We start from the raw sequence: 19,254 nt of genomic DNA, 5'->3' as shown, positions 1-19,254 counted from the left end.
GTGCCCAAAACACATTTGGGCACTGTACAACCAGCAACCACAACAGGAGCCTCAAGAGAAGAAAGGTCTTTAAGGGAAAAGTCTGAATAGATAAACTTGAATCAAGAAGATAAACAATAAAGCAGAATTTTTTTCAGACAGCTCAACAATATTAAGATTACCCTTCATTCCACAAATCCATACAGTACCAAACTCCATGAAATTGTTGTGGATCTCAGCTTTCCTCTGTATTAATAGATTATCTTTAACAGTCTTAGTAAAGATTTCATACTTTGTCTGACTGTTCGACTAGGTCTGATCATTGATCAAAATTACTTTAAGCAGATAACTAATACAATTCACAAGTGTCAAATCTAGTCTATAACAACTAGATAGCAGAATGAATAGGTTAAGGAAACCTTAGAATACCTTCACTATAAATCTAGGAACACTCTCTTTTTGATGAGTGTGATGCTTTCCTAGGAATTACTGATGAAACAAAAAGTTCACAGGAGGGGACTGTGATGATAGGGAATCTTGCTATCACTTTATAATTTTTCTTGGACATTGCTGAAGATTCTGTAGATCTAAAAGTATCAGTTGTATATTTTGATTTAGCCTTCTTCCTCCTTTTAGAAGACATAAGAGTAAAGGAAAAAAGTGAAAAGGGCACCTTAAAAGAACAAAATCCTAGGAAAGAGAATTATTAGAATTTTCCTGGGAAGGAAAATAAAAACCAACTCCGCCCCGCCCAAATCAAAACAGCAACAAACCTAACATAGATTAAATGGCCACAAAAGTAAAAAACAGAGTAACATTGTAATTGGAAAAAATACGCTCTGGAGATAGGCAGCAGCATGAACAAGCAAGTGAGGGATGTTTGAACTTCCCCTTAGCATCATCTGTATCTACTGGTAAGCAAGGCAAAGTAGCAGAGCCCCAGAATTTTACAGCAAGGCTGGTGTAGTCTGCTTTTCTTTGTCAGGAAGCCGTACTCAGCATTTCACTCGCTAGAGCTTTCTAGTTCAACAGAAACGGATCAACGAAAATGTAATTTTTTTTGTCAGACAGAGAAACAAATTTTGGCAAGAGTTATCAGTGCTCTGAGGTCATATAGATCAGCTTTGGGTCTCTGATAATGCTTTGCACTGGTTTCTTTTATCTGGAAATAGTGATCCCTCACTCTCACAGATCTTGGGAGACAGGCCAGTTCTCGCTTGCAGACAGTCCCCCAGCCTGAAAGCAAATACTCACCAGCAACCACACACCATACAACAAAAACACTAACCCAGGAACCTATCCTTGCAACAAAGCCCATTGCCAACTCTGTCCACATATCTATTCAAGGGACACCATCATAGGACCTAATAACATCAGCCACACCATCAGAGGCTCGTTCACCTGCACATCTACCAATGTGATATATGCCATCATGTGCCAGCAATGCCCCACTGCCATGTACATTGGCCAAACTGGAAAAATCTCTACGCAAAAGAATAAACAAACACAAATCCCGTCAAGAATTATAACATTCACAAACCAGTTGGAGAACACTTCAACCTCCCTGGTCACTCAATTTCAGACCTAAAAGTCGCAATTCTCCAACAAAAAAACTTCAAAAACAGACTCCAACAAGAAACTGCAGAATTGGAATTAATTTGCAAACTGGACACCATTAAATTAGGCTTGAATAAAGACTGGGCGTGGATGGTTCATTACACAAAGTTAAAATTATTTCCCCATGATAATTTTCCCCTTACTATTACTCACACCTTCTTGTCAACTGTTTTAAATGGGCCATCCTGATTATCACTACAAAAGTTTTTTTTTCCTCCTGCTGCTAATAGCCCACCTTAATTGATTAGTCTCATTACAGTTGGTATGGCAACACCCATTTTTTCATGTTCTCTGCGTGTGAGATATCTATATCTATCTATCTATCTTCCTACTCTATTTTCCACTGCATGCATCCGATGAAGTGGGTTTTAGCCCACGAAAGCTTATGACCAAATAAATTTGTTCGTCTCTAAGGTGCCACAAGTACTCCTCGTTTTTTTTGCTGATACAGACTAACATGGCTACCACTCTGAAACCTGTGGGTTTCTTGGAATTTTGCAGGAGATTATGGGAGTTTGACCTCATTTTCCACAATCACTTAGGGCTTTTAGGAGGCTTTTCAAAATCCTCCACTACTTCAGGGAGTTGTGGGATAGGTACCCAGAGGGCAGTGCAGCTGCAATGGAACAGAAGAGTTGGAGTATGGCTAAGGGGCAAAGTGCATCTGAAACACGATAGCTAGTTTGGTCACACTGCACTGTAGATACTTACAATGATGTTATCTCATTAGTTCAACTACCAATAGTTCTAATTTGCTAGGGAAGATGCTTTGCATACTTTCACTTTGCTGGTGAGGAATGGGGACCGATTACGCAGACTACTGTTATGAGCAGGGTGAAACCTTGTTACGGGTTGCGTTTAAACCTCCTTCAGAGTGATGTGTGAATGAATTCCCCATTGAAGGCAGATAAGGGCCCACATCTAAAACAAAGCCTCACAGAGTCTGCCCAGAAATAGCACTAGGTTTGGCTGGGTATTGTGATCAGACGTATGGGGGTGGGCGGCAGAACTGGGGAGAGAACACCCAGAAAACTAAAAGAAAGCCTGAAGGAGCAGCTGAAAACTCGATGGCTGACTTTGCAAGTGGTTTTTGTGTCAGGGTGCAGGCTGAAACGATTGCTCTTGAGCAAAAGCAGCTGCTTCCTGCTATTAGATTCTGTCTGCATCCAGAGACACAGGACTTTGTACGTTCTTTTTAAATAAACAAATCCTGCATTATAAAAATACCGATCACCAATTTCTATTCCCAACTGGAACACCCACAGGGCCCCAAAAATTGAATACTGCACGGGTCAAAAAGGGGCAACACTACTGAGGTTGGCAGAAGTACGGTAGCATTTGTTGCTACTGCTATTCATAGCTTGTTTGGCTGATGGGGAGTTTACCATTGTGAAGAAGGTAGGAGTTTGTTTTAATCATCCCAGTGATTTAATCTGTATAGTGAAGGAGTTTATGGAGATGAGAATTGTGAATATACATATTATCAATAACAGCTACGAAGTACCTTTGTTGTGCTCAATTTGTGGTTGATTCACTCTTTTGCTGTATGTCTGCCTTGCCTCCTTTTGTTCATAGGTTAGAAATCTTTTTTAGAAGTGAATTGCTATATTGATATTAAATGTAAAATGATTGGTATAGGATCACACAAAATCTATTCTGAAAAATATCTGTATTAGAAACACAAACATGCAGACTAGCTGCAATATCGAAACAGGGTAACTTTAACCAGAAGGGCAACAGAATATGTACATATCAGGGACATGAAATATACATTTTGTGGGTTTCTATTTTCTTTGCTCTGCTCATGTGCAGGGGTGGAGAGCCACAGAATGGATTTAGGGGGATTGGAACGCAGGAGCAGTCCGATATGGAGCATTGTATTATATTGAGCAAGTGGTACAAGCACTGATTTAGGGGTCAGTTACTGGAATAGACACAATGTCTTCCTCTTTAGAAGCCTTTTGGTATTTATTAAATATTTCTCTTTGGAATGGCCATGACCTTGTTTCCGTGTCATGGCAGATATAGTTCATTGTAAGTTCTTTGTTGTCCTGCTTAAAGCTGTCCTGCCTTTCTAACAGTCCTGGTTTTTCATCTTCAAACCAGAGTAACTAGAATATTCATAGTCCTGTTTCATAATGCTCTTTGTATCCCTGGCCCAGGCATGCTTATTATTGTCCCAAAATTCATTGAATTGGACTTTAAAGCCAGCCTCTTACTGCCACCGCTTGCCAGAGTGATGCTATACTCGGCAAGGTGCTTCAACAGCTGGTTGTAGATGATCGTGTTCCCAACAGAGTTCAGCTGCAACAAAATCTCCTTACCTTTCTCTGTGGTCACCAGTGTCTGTATGTCTGCCACTGTCTTTTCTTTTTAAAAGTGAGATAGCTCAATGAGGCCCTAAAGCCTATTTGGCTAGGCACTGTATACAAATAACAAAAAGATGGCCCCTGCACCAAAGAGTTTATAATCTAGCTTGCAACATGCTCATAGGAAAGCTTTCTCTGAAACATGATTGCTGTTAATTAGATTGTAAGCTCTTTAGGGCAGAAACCATTTTTTCCTTATGCATGTGTGTATAGTACCTAGCATAATTGGACCCTGATCTAGGAGTGGGGCATCTAGCTGCTACCACCAAACAAATTAATAATATAAATAATAAATCACAAAGGAGTGGATCATTGGAGAGTAAATATGCAAGAAACTGATGCTGGCAAAAGTAGCACACAAATGAGCTCTGGTGTGTGCAGTATTTTTGCAAAGGAGACTAAAGAGATTTTCATTCCAGGTTTCTCTAATATAGGCATGGCCACTGTTGGAGAAGTTTAACAAATCCCAAGTTTTGTTTCCATATTTGTAAATTAGGAATAATTTTAATTTACCTACCTCACAGGAGTGTTGTGAGGTTACAGTTAATGTTTGCAAAGAGCTCTGTAAGGGGGAAATGCTGTAAGTGTTAAGTATTAGGAAATGTAACTGGTATGTATTGTAAAAAGAATGAAAATATGCACTAGAAATATTGTATAAATTCAAAATTGAGGGCTTTCAACACTTGAGATTTATAAAAGACGAAGATTGACATACATAAAAAAGGTAAACATTATGGAAGGGCTATTAGTATGTGCTTGTATGAAAAGATGTGTACTGTTCACAAGTACAAATAGTGAACATTATAGAATGTATATAAATGTATTGTGGCAGGTCTAGAAAAATGTCCTTTTCTCCCCCTTATAGATGCCTGTAAAGCTTTATTTATAAATTTGGGAACTGGAAAAAATGATAGTAAAATTTTACAAACTCTTCATGTTCTTAGATGCACTGTCACAGACTTCCCAGCCTTTTAAACTTAATCTTTTATTAACATTTAAAAAAAAGACTAATATGAACTATAGGTTTTAATTTCTCTCTCTTTGGATAACTAACTTCTCCATCTTCAGACTGATTAAACCCTACAAATGTGATTGCATTCTCATACTCACTAATCACCACCAAGAAATCCTAATCAGCAGCAAAAGAACTTTAACTGGAGTCCTCAGATTGTTAGTCCTTAATTGTTAAAGCCACAATCCTAACTATTGGTTTACATTTTTAAAATGGAGCTTTAAACTTTCAGATTTCATCTGCTTGTGCTAGACTTCTCTTATCTTTGTCCCTAAATAAAAACTTAGGGTCAAACCTAGAGTTAGCCTACTCAGGCCTTGTGCTGCTACCTTGGGTTTCCAGCAATTTCTCTGTGCAATGAAGGTATTTAAGGACTGTGACTTCTTACCCCATTCAATTCAAATGCATAAAATTAATCAGCCTTACAATTTATTTTGAACTGGTTTATGTATTTATGTATACAAAGGACAAATACAATTACAGTCTGAAAATGCAATTAGTAAGTTAAAAATAGAGAGTTATCATGTACTCATTACCATATAAGTGGGAGAAAAAGCTTCTGGTTCTGGAAGGAAAAAATGTGAAGCCTCAAAGCTCAAGTGGGGGTAGACAGCACTAAAGAAGAGGCCATAAAACTTAGAACGGCCAATGGGTTGGATTTTACACTTTGAATAGCTCTAATGCTGCGGTTAAAAGTTATTAAATGCACAATGGCTGTATAAATCATCATAGAAATGCAGGACTGGAAGGGACCTCGGTAAGTTATCGAGTCCAGTCCTCTGCAATGAAGAAGGACTAATTATTGTCTAAAGCTTGTCTGACAGGTGTTTATCTAACCTGTTCTACGATGGAGATTCCACAACCTCTCTAGGTAATCTGTTCCAGTGCTTAAGTACCCTTACAGTTAGGAAGTTTTTCCTAATGTCTAACCTCAATCTCCCTTGCTGTAATTTAAGCCCACTACTTCTTATCCTGTCCTCAGTGGTAAGGAGAACAATTTGTCATCCTCCTCTTTATAACAACCTTTTATGTACTTGAAGGCATCATGTCCCCCTCAGTCTGCTCTTCTCCATGCAAAACAATCCAATTTCCCCCCCAATCTTTCCTCGTAGGTCATATTTTCTAGACTTTTAATATTTGTTGTTGCTCTCCCCTGGACTTTCTCCAGGTTGTCCACATCTTTCCTGAAGTGGTGTGCCTAGAACTGGACACAGTACTCCAGTTAAGACCTTATAAGTGCTGAGTAGAATGGAAGAATTACTTCTCATGTCTTGCTTACAACACTTTTGCAAATACATTTTTGACGCATATTTAGTTTGCGATCCACTATAACCCCCAAATCCTTTTCTGCAGTACTCCTTCCTATGCAGTCATTTCCCATTTTGTACTCATGCAATTGATTGTTCCTTCCTAAGTGGAGTACTTTGCATTTGTCCTTATTGAATTTCATCCTCTTTATTTCAGACCGCTTCTCCAGTTTGTCCAGAATTTTGAATTCTAATCATGTCCTCTAAAGCCCCGGCAACTCCTCCCATCTTGGTATTGTCTGCAAACTTTATAAATGTACTCTCAATGCCATTATCCAAATAATTTATGAAGACACTGAATAGAAATGGACCGAGGACACATTCCTCCAGGACCCCATTTGATATGCCTTTCAAGCTTGACTGTGAACCACTGATAACTACTCTCTGAGTACACTTTTCCAACCAGTTGTGAACTCTCCTTATAGTAGGCTTGTCAAGGCTATATTTCTCCAATTTGATTCTGAGCAGGTCATGTCAGATAGTATCAAAAACCTTACTAAGTCGAGATATATCACATCTACTTCTTCCCTCCTATCCACAAGGCCTGTTATCCTGTCAAAGAATGATATTAGGTTGGTTTGACATGATTTGTTCTTGACAAATCTACGTTGAGTGTTACTTATCACATTTCAGAGTAACAGCCGTGTTAGTCTGTATTTGCAAAAAGAAAAGGAGTACTTGTGGCACCTTAGAGACTAACCAATTTATTTGAGCATAAGCTTTCGTGAGCTACAGCTCACTGAATGAGCTGTAGCTCATGAAAGCTTATGCTCAAATAAATTGGTTAGTCTCTAAGGTGCCACAAGTACTCCTTTTCTTTTTACTTATCACATTATTTTCTTCTAGGTGCTTACAAACTGATTAATTGCTCCATTATCTTTCCGGGTGCCAAAGTTAAGCCAATTGATCTATAATTCCCTGTGTTATCCTTATTCTTCCTTTCATAAATAGGTATTATAGTTGCCCTTTTCCAGGCCTCTGGGATCAATCCTGTCCTCCACAAGTTCTCAGCAATAAGCACTAATGGCTCAAGGATCTTTTCAACCAGTTCCTTAAGTATTCTAGGATGTATTTCATCAGGCCCTGCCAACTTGAAGACATTTAACTTCTTGTCTAAGTAATTCTTAACTTGTTCTTTCCTTATTTTAGTTTCAGTTCCTACCCCATTTACATTTATGTTCACTATATTAATCCTCCAATCACTGCTAACGTTTTTGGTGAAAATAAACAAAAAAGGTTTAACATTTTGGCCACAGCTGCATTTTCTGTTATTGTCTTTCCCTGCCTCATTGAGTAATGGGCCTACCCTGTCCTTGGTCTTCCTCTTGCTTCTCATTTGTAAAATGTTTTCTTGTTAAATAAATCTTGTAAAATAAATATTCCTTCCTTTAAACTCTTGTATTATTTATTTGCTATTGCATTCATGTTCGGATACAAGGCCGTTTTTAAATGTTGTCATGATACTAATATATAGTATCTTGATACTAATATATAGTATCATGATACTAATATATAGTATCTTGGACTAGATGACCTCCTGAGGTCCCTTCCAACCCTGATATTCTATAGCACAAAAGTCTGGTAAATAGAGGGACAAAGATTTTTAAGAAGCTCAAATGAAGGTCAAATAAAGTTAATGTATTAACCTGGCAGTCCCCCAAGTAAAATTCCCCTAAGTCGCATTAACATATATGAAACCAAAATAGGTATATTATTAATAGTAAATATTTATATTATGCTTGTACCCAAAGACCTTTCTGGGATTGGGGCTCAATTGTACTGGGCACTATACAAAGAGAAGAGAAAATTCTGTCCTGGATGACTTATCCTCTAAAGAGACAAACAGACAAAGAATAGAGGATGGCTACAGAATATACAAACAAATGAATTTGAAGAACTGGCCCAAGCCAGTATTGCTGCTTTTATTTATTTGGGGGTGCAGTAGGGAGTAAAGCAGCAGGGAAAAGAAAGAAGAACAGAGGGGCAATTGTAGTTCATTGTCTGCCTAGCCATTGCCAGCAGATAAAGTTTTGCAGGCACCACAGCAGAGGATAGTCTTAAGCTTGGACTTGGAGGAGGAGGATGTAGTAGTAGTTGTATGGATTTTATTAGGGAGTTTTCCCCATGTAAGGGTCACCATGAGAGAAAGCATGGAGGTATTTGAGCAGCTGATTAATGGGTAGTAAAGCCAAGAGTTAAAATCGTGAGAAGTTACTAAATCAGATAGCAGCTGAGATGATGGGTTCAGAGTGACAAGCCAGAAAGTTTATTTTACTACATTTGAGGAGAATGAGGTTGCCTTAGTTAAGGTCAGAAAGAAGGAGGTGGTAGCATCACAACATGAAATGAGGATTCATGAGAACAAGACTTTTGGCTGAGCAGATAGACAGGAAAGGCCAGATTGATTAGGATACACAGGCAAATGAACGACAGACACCGGGATGGATTTAAGCAGCAGGGTGCAACTTTATTAAATTAACACTGGGAAGAGGTGCTACACATCCACCTCTGTTCTCATGTATCAGACATTTAACTAATCCAGTGCATGGTTACAGGGCTCCCATCATGTAACTAATAATTTAGGATAGCCCCTGATTGGCCTAGCCCTAGGACTCAGATCGCTTCTCAGTCCTCTCACCCTCAATCCACATGCGGAGGGGAGAGGGTTTACCAAGGAGGGACCTCAGTCCATGAAGACTTCAGGTCTTCCCTTCTCCTGTAGGTTCACCAGTGAAATCCTTGGTCTCATTTGCTTCTGAGAGTTAGTTTTTTTAGCTTTTATTCACATTGGACACCAAACACAAGTTGCGACAAGCTAAACAGTCTTACCATTCCTAATATTAAACATTCAAGACCTATTCCATTCAACCCAATCATGCCTCAACAATACTGTGAGGTAGGTGAAAAACTCCACCAGATCTCAGACAGTCTGATCCACTGTGAAAATCTACTTCCTGATCCTAAAACAGGCCAGCCAAATCCTGAAAAACACAAATCTTACACAACAACTAAAAGGAGAACAGGGGCAGCTAAATGGGGTTTGAGGCTCTTCAAAAGCCCAGACGGAGTTTAAATACACTGGGCAGGTTGGAGGAGAGGATAATGGCCAATCAGCACACCCAGTCCCCAAAGCCTGGCTAATGGGAGATGCAGGACCCGAGAATATGTGGCCAGCTCCTGCCTCCCCACTCTCTTTCAGGGACTGTGCCTCAGTCCTACTGGTCTGATCAACAGACCCTGTGTTCATTTAAGGGGGATGGAATGGCAAGATTTAGTCATAGTAAGACCATGCAGTCAAACTGGGGACTTATCTCTGCTTTATCTACTTATTGAAGGGATCCAGATTACATTTTGCACAAGTATTAAGAACATAAGAATGGCCATACTGGGTCAGATCAAAGGTCCATCCAGCCCCGTATCCTGTCTTTTGACAATGGCCAATGCCAGGTGCCCCAGAGGGAATGAACTGAATAGTTAATCATCAAGTGATCCATCCCCTGTTGCCCATTCCCAGCTTCTGGCAAACAGAGGCTAGGGACGCCATCCCTGCCCATCCTGGCTAATAGCCATTGATGGATCTATCCTCCATGAACTTAGCTAGTTCTTTTTTTAACCCTGTTATAGTCTTGGCCTTCACAACATCCTCTGGCAAGGAGTTCCACAGGTTGACAGTGCATTGTGAAAAAATACTTCCTTTTGTTCGTTTTAAACGTGCTGCCTATTAATTTCATTTGGTGACCCCTAGTTCTTGTGTTATGAGAAGGAGTAAATAACACTTCCTTATTTACTTTCTCCACACCAGTCATGATTTTATAGACCTCTATCATATCCTCCCATAGTTGTCTCTTTTCCAAGATGAAAAGTCCCAGTCTTATTAATCTCTCCTCATATGGAAGCCATTCCATACTTCTAATAATTTTTGTTGCCCTTTTCTGAAACTTTTCCAATTCCAATATATCTTTTTTGAGATGAGGTGACCACATCTGCACGCAATATTCAAGATGTGGACTCAGCATGGATTTATACAGAGGCAATATGATATTTTCTGTCTTATTTTCTATCCCTTTCTTAATGATTCCCAGCATTCTGTTAGGTTTTTTGACCTCCGCTGCACATTGAGTGGATGTTTTCAGAGAACTATCCATAATGACTCCAAGATCACTTTCTTGAGTGATAACACCTAATTTAGACCTCATCATTTTATGTATATACTTGGGATGTTTTCCAATGTGCATTACTTTGCATGAATCAACATTGAATTTCATCTGCCATATTGCTGCCCAGTCATCCAGTTTTCTGAGATCTGTTTGTAGCTCTTTGCAGTCTGCCTGGGACTTAACTATCTTGAGTATTTTTGTATCATCTGCAAATTTTGCCAACTCACTGTTTATCCCTTTTTCCAGATCATTTATGAATATATTGAATAAGACTGGTCCCAGTTCAGACCCCTAGGGGACACCACTATTTACCTCTCTCCATTCTGAAAACTGACCATTTATTCCTACCCTTTGTTTTCTACCTTTTAACCAGTTACCAATCCATGAGAGCACCTTCCCTCTTATCCCATGACAGCTTACTTTTCTTAAGAGCCTTTGGTGAGGGACCTTGTCAAAGTCTTTCTGAAAATCTAAGTACACTACATTCCATGGATCCCCCTTGTCCACATGCCTGTTGACCCCTCAAAGAATTCTAGTAGATTGGTGAGGCAAGATTTCCCTTTACAATAACCACGTAGACTCTTCCCCAACAAATTATGTTAATCTATGTGTCTAACAATTTTGTTTTTCACTATAGTTTCAACCAGTTTCCCTGGTACTGAAGTCAGGCTTACCGGCCTGAAATTGCCAGGATCACCTCTGGAGCCCTTTTTAAAAATTGGCGTGACATTAGCCATGCTCCAGTCATTTGGTACAGAAGCTGATTTAAATGATAGGTTACAAACTAGTTAGTAGTTCTGCAATTTCACATTTGAGTTCCTTCAGAACTCTTGGGTGAATATCATCTGGTCCTGGTGACTTATTACTATTTAGTTTATCAATTTGTTCCAAAAACTCCTCTAATGACACCTCCATCTGGGACAGTTCCTCAGATTTGTCACTTAAAAAGAATGGCTCAGGTTTGGGAATCTCCCTCACATCCTCAGCTGTGAAGACCGATGCAAAGAATTCATTTGGTATCTCCGTAATGGCCTTATCGTCCTTGAGTGTTCCTTTAGCATCTTGATCGTTCAGTGGCCCCACTGGTTGTTTAGCAGGCTTCCTGCTTCTGATGTACTTAAGAAAAAAAATTGCTATTACTTTTCGAGTCTTTGGATAGCTGTTCTTCAAATTCTTTTTTGGCCTTCCTAATTATATTTTTACACTTAATTTGCCAGGGTTTATGCTCCTTTCTATTTTCCTCACTAGGATGTAACTTCTACTTTTTAAAGGATGCCTTTTTGTCTCTCACTGCTTCTTTTACTTTGTTGTTTAGCCACGATGGCACTTCTTTGGTTCTCTTACCATGTTTTTTAATTTGGGATATACATTTAAGTTGAGCCTCTATTATGGTGCCTTTAAATAGTTTCCATGTAGCTTGCAGGGATATTACTTTTGGCACTGTACCTTTTAATTTCTGTTCAACTAACTTCCTCATTTTTGTGTAGTTCCCCTTTCTGAAATTAAATGCTACCATGTTGGGCTGCTGTGGTGTTTTCCCCGCCACAGGAATGTTAAATTTAATTATATTATGGTAACTATTACCGAGCGGTCCAGCTATATTCACTTCTTGAATGAGATTCTGTGCTCCACTTAGAACTAAATCAAGAATTTCCTCTCCTCTTGTGGGTTCCAGGACTAGCTGCTCCAAGAAGCAGTCATTTAAGGTGTCAAGAAACTTTATCTCTGCATCCCACCCTAAGGTCGCATGTACACAGTCAATATGGGGATAGTTGAAATCCCCCATTATTATTGAGTTTTTTATTTTTATAGCCTCTCTAATCTCCCTGAGCATTTCACAGTCACTATCACCATCCTGGTCAGGTGGTCGGTATTCTATCCCTACTGCTATATTCTTATTATGAAGTACATTCTATTGAACAAGCCAAAATCTCGAAGCATTTAAAAGTTACTTTTTTGAAAATTTTCTCTAGATTTTAACATTTTTTCTACTTTAGAATTGTTCAAACTTAAACCACTCAACTATCCATACTTATACATCTTAATGCAGGGGTAGGCAACCTGCGGCATGTGTGCCAAAGGCGGCATGCGAGCTAATTTTCAGTGGCACTCACACTGCCCGGGTTCTGGGCACCGGTCCGGGGGGCTCTGCGTTTTAATTTAATTTTAAATGAAGCTTCTTAAACATTTTAAAAACTTTAAACTTTACTTTACACACAACAATAGTTTAGTTATATATTAAAGACTTATAGAAAGAGACCTTCTAAAAATGTTAAAATGTATTACTGGAATGCAAAACCTTAAATTAGAGTGAATAAATGAAGACATGGCACACCACTTCGGAAAGGTTGCCGACCCCGTCTTAATGTCTACAGTATCAAGTAGGATGAACTGAAAGAGACTTCATACATAATAAAGGAATTATTTAAATGCAGGTTTTATATCAGCTATCCTATATTGCCACAGTGCCCAGTGCACATATATAAAATATATATATACATGTGCACCTGGTTTCAGGTCAACTCTCCTCTTACTGTAATATCTACTCTACACATGTGCAGCAGGTTTCAGGTTCACTCTCCCTTTACCGTAACATTTGGGCTATGTCCACAGAACTGGTTTTACATCAACTCTCTCTTTATCATAATGCCAAGACTATACAATTGTAGCTGGCTGCACATCAGCATTCTCCGGAATGCATGGACTATACATACACACAACTCTCCCATTACTGATCTACACACAGCTGGTTTCAGATCTCGTCTCTTTTACCAGTATAGCAGCACCATACACATACTGACAGTTTTACATCAGCCACTCACACTAAAACACCTCACAATAAAGTGTTAAAACTTTTAAAAAATATTATGCACATTTCAAGCAAAATTAACAAAATCATTTCCCCCCCTCCCCAAAAACAGAGGGAAAGCCAAACAAATAACAGCATTAACACGTTAAGGTTCCTGGACTCCATTCATAAAAACACAATCATTAAAAATAAGGAACTCCTGAGTTTAGGTTCTCTTTCAAAATTTAAGAGAAACTTCCATAAATACTCACCATTTCAAAAACAAAGCATAGCAACTTTTAACTCTGACCATGTTCACAAAAATTTTGTATGTTGCACTTATTATCAAAACAGATTCATATGGGCAAGTTATTGTATAGCACACATATGCCTTTAGGGTAGAAAATGAGCTTTAAAATATAACTTTTATAACAATGCAAGACAGAAATTATTACATTAGTAAATTGTTTATGAGTAAGATAATCTATTGTTTGGCAGACATGCGGTTATGTGTTAAAACATCAACATTAGAATATGTTTCCAGCTACAGATTTCAGATATCTAGTCACTGTGACATTTTAAAAGAACTAAAGAATGATTTATGAAAACCTCAGCTACAACTTAAGCACAAAACCCCCCAACCCAACATGAATGGATATGCTGCATTATATGTTCTCTATGAAAATTTGTGAATGATACAGTGTTTCTTGAATTACATAGCATCAGGGTGTTTAAATATTGAAATGCATCAGCTATTAATATCTTGTCCTATCTCCAATTACTACAGTAATCCAATCAACATTCTCTCTCAAAGCCATTTGATAACACTTTTTAAGAGCAAAAATGTGTACATATATAAATTGACAGTGTATTCAGGGTCTTGTGGTACACAATCTGTTCTACATAATTCTTGTTAGAATCATAGAATCAGCAGGTTAGAAGGGACCCCAAAGGTCATCTAGTCTAACCCCCTGCCAAGATGCAGGATTTGTTGTGTCTAAACCATCCAAGACAGGTGGCTATATTATTTTTTAAAAACTCAAATAAAAGCACCTGTGAAGTATAGATAGAGAAGAGATTACATTGCTATCTTGTATAAATTGTGGAGAATTAATTGTGTAGATGTGTGCTATGAAATATTTTGTATAGAATATTTACTGAACTGTAATCTGTGATTTAATATTTTATTAAATAATGCGTGTGTACAGCAATATGAGATTGCCAGAGTTGAAGATGCTTTTTTGTTTTTATTTTTACCTACATGTGCAATACATGAAAGATAAAGTGATTTTTAAATATTGAGAAGATATATACATATGCATATACGCACATAACTATTAGCTTTATAGAAAAACACACTTTGATGAACCTGTGCAAAAAAATAAAATGGTAAGTGTGGTTTTAAACAAGAGATTACAGGGATAATGACACCACCTTTGTAAAGTGTTTTGAGATCTACTGATGAAAACCCCTATATAGGAGACAGATTTTTATTATTTATTATTATTATTATTATTAACCAGCAAGGATGGCAAAGTACATAAGCTAAGGTCCCAATCCTGCAAAATTTATGCACATGCTTAACTTTAAGCTTCAACTGGACTATTTACATGTATAAAGTTAAGGACATGTATATGTGTTTGCAGCACCAGGGGCTAAAGAGTATAAGTTACCATCACTGTTCTGAACTACTCCAATATGTCCTAAATTGTGAGTATCTTAGGGATGGGGAATCATAAGAAATGGGAAATAAAAAAAAGAAATGTTTTAAAGAACCTGGTACTGTTCCTACTATTGTGTAAAATAACCAGAGTTACATTCTAAATTTCAAGTTAACTAATATGAAGTCATGGTATTTTGTTTCATGGCAATCACTTTTTCTGCTACTATTCCACTAGGATGCAGTTGTATGGATAGAGTGCACTCTCTTTTACAGCACCATTAGAGAACAAAATTCCATACAATCAGTTGCTTCTGCCAACTAACTTGGCAGAAACCTGCTTTCACAAATACATCTGATGGCAAGGACTGCTTCATACTACTGAAGTGAGCTAAGATTAAGATCTTTTCTCCTGTTCTCAGACTCATAATGCTATATAATCAGCTATTACACTTACACATACATACACCATAATTAATTTTAAAAAGAAATATATATGAACACCAACTGTTTATAACCAAGGGCAAGCTGAGCCTGAGAAGTGCAATTCCAACAGAATTTTCTCAATGAAAGGATCAACAACTACTGTTTTAGACTTCAATCTTCCCTTTTCAAGTATATCCTCTCTAGCTAACTCCTTCACGTTACATGACGTCCAAACAAGTATCCAACAGTAACAAGACTGCACAACTGATTTAGACTTCCCTGGCTATTCATGACGACTGAAAATCCCTCCTTCCGTCAAATTATCCAACAACAAGAATTTTCATTAATCATTCTCCTCCCCACCAAGGGATAAAAAACACTCTCCCTTATGATGGAATGCATAAACGTATTGTGGGTGTCTTCCATCACTATTACAAAAAACAGTAGTTTTACTTTTCTTGGCCACAGTCTGTTATCTTTTCTGGTTTCCTTGGTATTTTCATTAATTGACCCATATCAAGTGTCTAATTAAAAGCAAGAGTTTTATTTGAGGGTTTTAAAATTCTTAACTGAGGGATATCAGAAAAAGGCTAACAGACACTTCTCCTTCTGAAGAACACCACTGGAATGGAAATCATTCCAAATAATTCATAACTATAGTAAAACAATAATACTTTCTTAAGTAGGCACATAGTATGTTTAACGAACACATTTGTTTTCTGAGCCACCATATATGATTAACATTAGACTAGTTACAATGGATGGTCTTGAAGTTTTCAGCTAATGCCAATCACCATCTTATTTCAGGATTTAGAGTTAGTCAAGCAGGCCTTATGATTTATAAGACCTGCTCCTCCAGCTGTTTGAAGTTAGGTGGGGCAAATTGGACCGTAAGTTAACACCATCCCTTGTCCTGTTAAGAGAGAGAGAGAGAGAGAGAGAGAGAGAGAGAGGGTATGCTGGCAGTATACTGGTTTCTCTCTGGGCCAGCTTCTGAAGGAGATAGAACTAGGCCATGAGTTACACAACATGTATGGGATGCAGGACCCTGAGAAGCAATGGTTACTTGCATTGCTTATACTTAAGGTTAGTCCTGTTAAACGAATATACCGCATTTTCAGCGCTCCTAATACTCTGCTGTCTAGACTCCTAAGAATTTAAATTTACAACAACAAAAGCAGGAAAGAGGAATCGTCAGGTATTTCATGGCATAAAAAACTTGATCAAAGTCTTGTTCGATATGCACTCAGTTTTCGTCTTCATGTTCAGATGCTATTGAAACAGTAGACTTAAAAGAAATAATGTCAATGAATCCTCCCAAGCACTATACATGACCTCTGGGGTAATTAGCAATCATTCAAAAGCAACAAGACTAAAATGTTCTATTCTTTATTACTGTCAGCTCTTATCTTGATCAGCATTTTAATAAAGATGGTTCGTTTCTAAGACAGTTTCATGAATCAGTCATAATTACATTCTGACATGCAGTGAATAGTAAAGCAAAACTAAATATCACTTCATCAACCTTTCTAACCTTTATGCAAGTATTAACTGTAAATAATTTTTACACAATCCTACAACAGAAAATCTGCATATTTCTTAGCTTTGTACATATTCTACCCTAAGTGAATTTCCTGTGACCTATACCTGAAAAACACAATCAGCCATAATTATTTAGTCTTGTGAGATATTCAGGTGTTGCCTTTCACAGCTCAAATCAACTTCAAGTACAAAAGACTACTTGTAATGTATAATGGCACAATGCTTCAAAAGGGTTAAATGAAATGCTACTTTCTTCACAGGGTTTTTCCTATTATTTTTCAATAACTGTGGAATGATACAACATTGCAGGTTACTACAGTGGTGCTAGAAGCATCATTCCTAATACAACTTTAAAAACACTAGAAAAAATAAATTTTGTGGACAATTTTCAAAATGTTACCTTGGTCAGATTTTGCATTTTAAATAATACAAAAACAATTGGACTGAGTTGTTGTAGTTAAGACTGATCATGTATGACAAATGCAATTCTTATTTATGATATTTTAAAATTGTTATTCTAAATAGACAACAAAAATCTAGGCAGTTACGTGTTGACAAACAGAATTTGTAATATGGGTCTTCTTACACTTGTGATAGAAACATTTTCTCTTTAATCTGAGTAGTTTAACAGGAAAATCATTGAGATTAAATCTATGGAATTACACAGATTTACATCATAGAATCATAGAATATCAGGGTTGGAAGGGACCCCAGAAGGTCATCTAGTCCAACCCCCTGCTCAAAGCAGGACCAATTCCCAGTTAAATCATCCCAGCCAGGGCTTTGTCAAGCCTGACCTTAAAAACCTCTAAGGAAGGAGATTCTACCACCTCCCTAGGTAACGCATTCCAGTGTTTCACCACCCTCTTAGTGAAAAAGTTTTTCCTAATATCCAATCTAAACCTCCCCCACTGCAACTTGAGACCGTTACTCCTCGTTCTGTCATCTGCTACCATTGAGAACAGTCTAGAGCCATCCTCTTTGGAACCCCCTTTCAGGTAGTTGAAAGCAGCTATCAAATCCCCCCTCATTCTTCTCTTCTGCAGGCTAAACAATCCCAGCTCCCTCAGCCTCTCCTCATAACTCATGTGTTCCAGTCCCCTAATCATTTTTGTTGCCCTTCGCTGGACTCTCTCCAATTTATCCACATCCTTCTTGAAGTGTGGGGCCCAAAACTGGACACAGTACTCCAGATGAGGCCTCACCAATGTCGAATAGAGGGGAACGATCACGTCCCTCGATCTGCTCGCTATGCCCCTACTTATACATCCCAAAATGCCATTGGCCTTCTTGGCAACAAGGGCACACTGCTGACTCATATCCAGCTTCTCGTCCACTGTCACTCCTAGGTCCTTTTCTGCAGAACTGCTGCCTAGCCATTCGGTCCCTAGTCTGTAGCTGTGCATTGGGTTCTTCCGTCCTAAGTGCAGGACCCTGCACTTATCCTTATTGAACCTCATCAGATTCCTTTTGGCCCAATCTTCCAATTGGTCTAGGTCCTTCTGTATCCTATCCCTCCCCTCCAGCGTATCTACCACTCCTCCCAGTTTAGTATCAGTTTAGGGTGTGGCCCTATAATTTTAGTGATTAAAAATAAACACTTCTAGCTACTGCAGGAGAACACACAATTCATTTTAGAATCTTGCTACAAATGATTTTAAACCCTGTCTATAAATGTCTATAAATACAGTATCCAGTAAATAATTAAATTTCAAACAATGGGAAATGGGTGTAACATATAAGATTCTGATGTTCACTATGATGTATAATATTTCAGATCTTGAAACTAAACAAAATGTTTTTTATATGTGGGAGGGGGAATGGGGCATGTGGCTGGGCACAAAATGTCTTACTTTTTCCAGCCTTTTGAAAGAGGGAGAAGAAGGATAAAGAACAAGCTGTGTGCAACAGAAACAACACTAAATTAAACAGCTCTATTTCACCTTACTCTTTTGAAGGTCACCCTGTCTCCGAGTATACATCATAAATCTTACATGTTGCTTTAAACCTACATATATTTTGTGTATGTGCATACATACACCACCCCAACTATTGTTATTACTAATGGTTCTTAACAGTCTTTAAATAATAAGCAGTGGTTTGCTGAAAGACAGAACCCTAGCAATATCTCATACTAGATTAGAAGTGTAATAATTTACAAATTAATTCCTGGTATAATTCTGTATACTTTAATGAAGTTACACTAACGATAAAGTTGGCTCACCATGTTATGATTTTTTTTATTTTTTAAATTCTCATTTTATTTCTTTCCCTAGTATTAGCCTTTGCTCTTGCAAGAGCTGCTGGCACGGAGGGGGGGGGAAAGGAGTGTTGATTTAAGAAACTAGATTTCCCAGAATAAAAAAAATGCGATTAAGATCTAAACAAAGGCTAAAG

General features: G+C 38.0%; 1 protein-coding gene across 2 annotated transcripts in view; it reads right to left on the bottom strand.

Annotated features, from left to right (window-relative positions):
* AFG1L (AFG1 like ATPase) overlaps positions 1-19,254 on the bottom strand; it is a 136,082-nt gene that overhangs the window by 37,319 nt on the left and 79,509 nt on the right. The window lies entirely within an intron of this gene.

Source organism: Lepidochelys kempii, chromosome 3 (assembly GCF_965140265.1).
Source record: "Lepidochelys kempii isolate rLepKem1 chromosome 3, rLepKem1.hap2, whole genome shotgun sequence".
In the NCBI taxonomy this organism is placed as follows: Eukaryota; Metazoa; Chordata; order Testudines; family Cheloniidae; genus Lepidochelys; species Lepidochelys kempii.
Note: the sequence above shows the minus strand (reverse complement) of the source record. Positions and strands in the feature narration are given on the sequence as shown.